The sequence below is a fragment of the Geotrypetes seraphini genome, chromosome 5 (assembly GCF_902459505.1).
Source record: "Geotrypetes seraphini chromosome 5, aGeoSer1.1, whole genome shotgun sequence".
NCBI classification, from domain to species: Eukaryota; Metazoa; Chordata; class Amphibia; order Gymnophiona; family Dermophiidae; genus Geotrypetes; species Geotrypetes seraphini.
This window is the reverse complement of record NC_047088.1, coordinates 104,624,592-104,630,980: the sequence shown is the minus strand read 5'-3', so window position 1 is coordinate 104,630,980 and position 6,389 is coordinate 104,624,592. Positions and strand designations below refer to the sequence as shown.

Here is a 6,389-nt window from a genome sequence, read left to right as displayed (position 1 = left end):
GTTAGTTTTTTTTTTATTATATATTTTTTTATTTTATTTTTCAAGAAGCGCTCACTGGAGCGAATCCTCACTCTCATCAAACACCTGTCTCCATCCTACAGGCCCTATCTTAATGATGAACTTTTCTCACCTCTTTATACAGTATTTTATTGTGCTTGAATTGCACCGTACATATGTCACATCTTTTGGTATTTATAAAAATTGGTAAGGTTTCAAAGCTTCCTTGTGTAGAATAATAGTATGGATATTTGAGAAAAATAATAATGCACAAAGAACATAACTGGAGTGTATTCATTTCTATTGCCTCTTTCCCCTCTGTAATAAGAACAGATGTTTTTGTCAACTAAACCTCACCCCCTTGGTTATTTTGCAAGAAGACATAAGCACTAATAAGATCTTTGAATTATAGGATATATTGGCCAATCATTTCTCTAAGCAGCCTAGAAACGTCATCTGTTTGATATGTGTTTCTTACACTGCATCCTTGCTCTTTGTCAGGGCGGTAAACTGTTTACTATATTGGATAGCCAATTGGTTAAGCTTTCAAAGCTTGCTAGATACGTTGTAAGAAGTGTTTAGTAGCTGCAATGGCTTGGTGATATGTTGTCATGTTATACTTTAACCTAACTTCCAGTTGGGATTTATGCCATCGTTACATATTCCCTCCCAGGCACTCAAGGGTCCATAGTTCTTGAAGTTCTGTGGAGAGTGTTTTGTGCTTTGGGCACAAGACATTTTATAATGAAACAGTTATTTCTCAGTTGTTTGCTAAATTTGCATTCCAGATGTCTAACCATTCTCATTTACCAGGGAATATTCTGGAGCCTCCAAAGGCAATTATTTATATATTTTGTCTTTGAATTGTATAAAGAGGTGAGATCTAATACTTTAAGCCCTTATCTAGGCACACTTAATATCTCTGTCATAGATTATTCTGATTATCTTGGTGCTAATTCCCATTCAGACCACTAGGTGAGTTGGAGTTTTGATCACCTGTGTTTTTAGAGAATGACACAGTGACAGAATTCATCACCGTTCCCATCCTCGCAAAGAACTGCGGGAAACTATCTCCATATCATTCTTTAAGAAGAGAGGGAAGAATCAGAGTTTGAATGGGCACAACCACTGACCCTCAAGCCTTGCATTAAGCAATGCTGGTGTAGAAAGACTGAGGTTAAGATAGACAATAAAGAATGACACGGGATGGTTTCCTGAGGTTATCCGCATGGATAGGAATGGTGATGAATTTTGTCACTGTGTCATTCTGTCACAGTGTGTTTAATTTATTCAGCTTGATATACTGCCTTTTGTTCATGCACAGTAGCAACCATTCGGGTCTTTATCTGCCGTCATCTACTTTGTTACTCTGTATGTAAGAGTGGAGGAAAATAACCATGTTGTAGCAAGTAGATAATTCACAATAGTTTATTGGCACAGTTAAAAGCGGAAGTCTAAAATCATCCCAAGCCTGACTTAGCCATGTTTTTGTATATACATGCTTCAGGGGCAACTCATACAGAATCTGTGTGAATATGAGGGTAAATCAAAAAGTAAAGGCAAAATACATTTAACAACATTAATAGAAGTAACTGTGAGCAGCTGAACATATCACACTTTTCCACATAGTCCCCATGCAAGATGACACATTTTTTTGTATCGTTCAACTAGCTTCTGTATTCCTACAGAGAAAAAGGTTTTTGTCTGCTCCCGAAGCCAGGTGAGCACTGCTTCCTTTACTTCATCATGCTTTGTCTTTTGCTCTATGGGTCGCAATGATGCACCCATGTCTCATCGCTGGTGGCAGTTCTCCCCAGAATACTTGGATCTTCTTCATACCGTCTCAGGAACTGTGTCCTAATTTCCACACGCTATTGCTTGTACAGATAAGTACACTGTTTGGGAACCCTTCGTGCGCTGACTTTCCTGTATCCCAAGTCATCATGCATTATGGCAAATGCAGATCCACAGTGGATGGCAAATAAAACCATCCAAACCAATAGATAATAGTAACCAGATGAGTTTAGCAATTGAAACAGTAAAACACATTTCAGCAATAAAATGGAAAACAAATTACATGTGTTCACTGTTATTGTGTATTATTAATGCTAACATTATTGCACTGTTTTTCACTCTGGCTTGACACTTACTCAGGCACGAACCCATTGATTCTATAACTTTAGTGCCTAAAAGTAAGAGCCATTTATTTACACACTAAAATTATAGAGTACTAATACTTTACACAGGTAAATGTACACTTAGGTAGATAGGTGCCACATGAATGCTTAGTGCATTTCTACAAATGGTACATGCAACTCACTTAGCATGTAAATAATGTAAGGGGTTGTTCACAGGGGAGAGGCATGGGCAGGACCAACATTTACATGCACAACTTACAGAATGCTGTAGATTACATACTAAAATGCCTAAATATAGGCACATACATGCATATTTATGCTACTGTTCTATAATGCAGGGATTCTTTCAAGATGCCCACCCCTCTGGGCCACCAAGTACTTCGAACGTGACCATTTATTTTTTCCCTCAAAACGGGACATCTACTAATTTTCAGTCCCGTTTTTTTTGTAAGGAGAAAAATTGTGTATATACTTTCTTTTGGAAGATAATTCCTTTAACCACAGACTTTAATCTTGGCTTACTCAAAAAATCAAAACTTTCTGAAGTAACTTATGGGGTGTGGGCGGGGATGGAGGAGATTCTCAAGGAGACGGGCAGGGACAGAGGGATTCTTCACAAGGACGGGTGGGGATGGAGGGATTCCTCATGGGGAGGAGTGGGATTTTGGTGGGGACAAGTGGGATTTCTGTCCCTGTGCAACTCTCTATAACACACATAACATGGCAGCTGCAGCAAAGGAATGCCTGACTTGCTCTTTGCCCTTTTTCTCTGGGTCTCCTGGTTGTGTGACATCCCCAAGCATCACAGAAAATTCCCTTACAGATTGTAGGATGGACAGAGAGGGAGTGGAGCCATCAAGCTGCCACAGGAAATAGTGGCTTAAAGAACTGCTATGGACAGGGACTGGCCCTGGCCCTCTTTGGCACTGGCAGTACAAATGCTCAGGAGCGAGCAGAAGCGCTCCAGGAACTGGCATTGTGGACCATCCTAGACAATTGCAGCTGACAGAGGACAGATGTGCAAAAAGGAGCTTGTCCGATGTTCACTTCCCAAGCCGCTGCCACCTCCGCTGCAGCAACAGGCCAGGTGCATGCAGCGACTGCACAAACCTCCCCCTCTCCGACATCAATTCTGACATGGAGAGGAAGGCGATTGGCTGGCCCGGAACTTCCTCTCTGACTTCAGAATTGACGTCAGGGGGGAAGGCTTGTGCAGTCACTGTTGCACACATCTGATCTGTTGCTGCGTCAGCGAAGCAGGGAGAAGCGTTATCTTTAGATTAGTGTTCGTCAACCTTTTTTACACCTATCGACTGGTGGAAATAAAAGAATTATTCTGTGGACCGGCAGTTGAAGAACACTGCTTTAGAGGGCAGAGTTAACTCCCCAGTACACATTCCCACTGGAGATATGATACATTGACACAGGCAGATGAAGGCTATTTAGCCAGTTGATCAAATGACAACTGCAACAGTCTTCAGTTACAATTTCTGGGTCAGAATGCCTGGTCCCCAAATTAGTGGAGCACAGATCTGGGGGTGTGTACTTGTGGTCATTTCATGGAAGTTATGCCTAGATGACCACAATCAGGGGTCTTGGTTGTAGGGTTCCAAAAGGAGCCAAGTTATGTGACTTGTGGTCCGGGCCAATCACTGCAATGACCCTAGTGCAAAAGAGAGAAGTTCCAGTTCAAACAAATTCCATTTTGAGCGCCTCACGTCCTGCTCACCGCTTTCTCACTGCATCTTATTGGATGTGAGCTCAGCTAAAACCCAGCGATCTGAAATAAGCTCTAATGGGGGAGGGGGAGATTTAATGTGCGTCTGCAGGTTGTACTCCCTTGGATAACGTTCAAATATCTTACTGCAGGCTGACCCTATTTGCTGTCATTTGTGGGCAATTGCAGTCCTCCCAGGGAAAAGTGCAGGCCGACTTCATGCTCCAAGACTCGGGTCCCGGGGCCACGTTGCCCACCGCTACGGGTTTGCAAGAGCAGAACCGGTACCGGGAAGCGGGGATTCTTCCGCCCGTCCCCCTTGTTCTCCCCTCCGCCCTTCCCAGCAGCTCTCAGTACCGTTAGCGCAGTGCACTGCTGCAGGCAAGTTCCTCGGGCCCCCCCCCCCCCCTGAACTACACGGGCCGGCAGTTGAAGAACACTGCTTTAGGCCGCCTGTCCCGTTGTCCCCACGCACAGCTTCGAGACGCCCAAATGTCCCGTTTTCAGAAAGAAGCTGTGCGTGGGGACGGGGGGGGGGGGTTCTATAAACGGGACATATGACCACAATCCTATACAAGGCGGAGTGGGAGAAGTGGGCAGCAAGTTCAGAAGGGTTTGGCAGAAGAAGCGTGAAGAGCCGAGTCTTCACAATTTCTCTTTCCGCAGTTCTCTTCCTTTCTCCAGTTAAAGCGCCGCTGAAACGTTCCGCAGTTTGGCACGCACAGGATGCCGTGAACGCAGGGGGTCTGGAGGAGGAGAGAACGCTAAGCTCAACCCCTTTTCTTCCATGTGGCCTATTTGCATTGACCTAGGAAGTGCTTGCTTTCGAACTTTGCATGCTTCCCTCTTGCTTAGCCGAATCTCGCACGTGAGGATCTAGGATTTGATTTTACGCTGTAGCAGCTAAGGTTGTTACGGTGTGTGTGTGTGTGGTCCGTTTGTCTCAGACAAACTCTCTCAGCTGAGGCTTGTAAAAGATCGCCTTGCAGGTAATCTGCGTTCACATTTACTGTTCAGATATAGGTTATTTTAAAACCTCAATGCATGATGTAAATACAGCCGGTGATAGGGTTAGGGTTCCCTTGTAAGCTTGCACCTTAAATGTATCTGTTAGCTTAATGAAATGTCTTTGACTTTGCTAATTGTTTAATAGAGGAAGGGAAAATTAAAGATGACATTAAAAGCAAGTAATCTCACAAACAGACCCCGAAAACGTGTTTACTGGGCTAGGGTGATTGTTGCTATCTTTATTGCAGAGCTCCAAAAGGGGAGCAATTTTTAAGATAGGTTTCCAGAATGAGGCACAGTGTAGTGAGGGCTCTCCTTTCCGAAAGAAAGCTTATAACATGAATAGATGTAAAGGATAAATACAGTAGAGCACCAATAGTATATGGTAGGCAATAGTATATGGTAGGCAAAGACCTTGGAACTATGTGTGTGCATAAGCGAATCCGCCACCGGAGTTGTCTTATATAAGTCACCAAAGAAGTACAGTACTTCCAAAACCATTTTTTTGGCAGCCTCCCACCTGCCTCCAGCGTTCTAGAGCAGTGTTTCTCAACATGTGGTAAGCGTACCCTTGGGGGTACGCGGGCCGCTTGTTGGGGATGCGTGGCCTCACTGCCGCTGCTGGGGATTCCTCCCTGCTCGCCCACCTGCTGCTGAAGCCGCTACCGGGGATCCCTCCCTGCTTGTCTGAACACCTGTCACATTATCCCCCACCCCTGAAGCCAACCCTGTTACTTCGATGGAGCCGGACTAGCTCCCTCCTCTCTCAGCAGCACTCCGTCCAGGGACATAGGCAGCAACTCACATGCTGCATAGCTGACCCACAACCTTCTCTCCGACGTCGGAATTGACATCAGAAGGAAGGATTGTGGGCCAGCCACGTGCAGCGTGTAAATGGCTGCATGCGCTGTCCCTGCTTGGAGTTGCTGCTGAGGGAGGATGGAGCGGGTCCAGCTTCGGGTGTGGGTTGTGGTGCGGCGGGCAGGGATCTCCAGTGGCTTCTGTGGATGGGTCAGCTGAGGGGGAGGGGAACAGGCAGGGATCCCCAGCGGCGCCTGAGGCTTCTGTGGTTGGGTCAGCTTCAGGGGAGGGAAGAGGTGTGTGGGTGGAGCAGGCAGGGATCCCCAGCGGTGCAACTTAATTTTGAGACAAAGGCTGGAAGGCAGTAAGGGGGAGAGGGCACAAACTCGCCACAGAAAGAAAGGGGGCATGAACATGGTAAAGGTAACAGATAAGAGGGACTTACCCTATGAACAGAGTTCATGAGGGTGGGGGGCATAGAGGGAGATGAGTGAGGAGAGAGATTCCGAGTGAATGCACTTGTAAGTCAGTAAGGGGAATTTGAACTGTATTCGGAAGTGGATGGGGAACCAATGAAGTGATTTAAGGAGGGGGGTAATGTGAGTATAGCGGCTCTCATGGAAGATTAGTTGTGCATTTTGAACAGATTGAAGGGGTGAGAAACGGATGAGCTGGAGACCTGAGAGTACACTACAGTAGTCTAAGCAAAAGGTGATGAGAGCGTGGAT

The 6,389-nt window shown here is 45.5% G+C and overlaps 1 protein-coding gene across 2 annotated transcripts in view; it reads left to right on the top strand.

Annotated features, from left to right (window-relative positions):
* The first annotated feature begins 4,434 nt into the window (after positions 1–4,434).
* The window catches only part of PFAS (phosphoribosylformylglycinamidine synthase), a 149,943-nt gene continuing 147,988 nt past the window's right edge, over positions 4,435–6,389 (top strand). Inside the window, exon 1 of one of the 2 annotated variants that reach the window (XM_033944969.1) lies at positions 4,435–4,841. The gene's annotated coding sequence lies outside the window, so the exon portion shown is untranslated. The remainder of the gene's footprint in view (positions 4,842–6,389) is intronic. The other variant, XM_033944968.1, reaches the window with a different exon arrangement.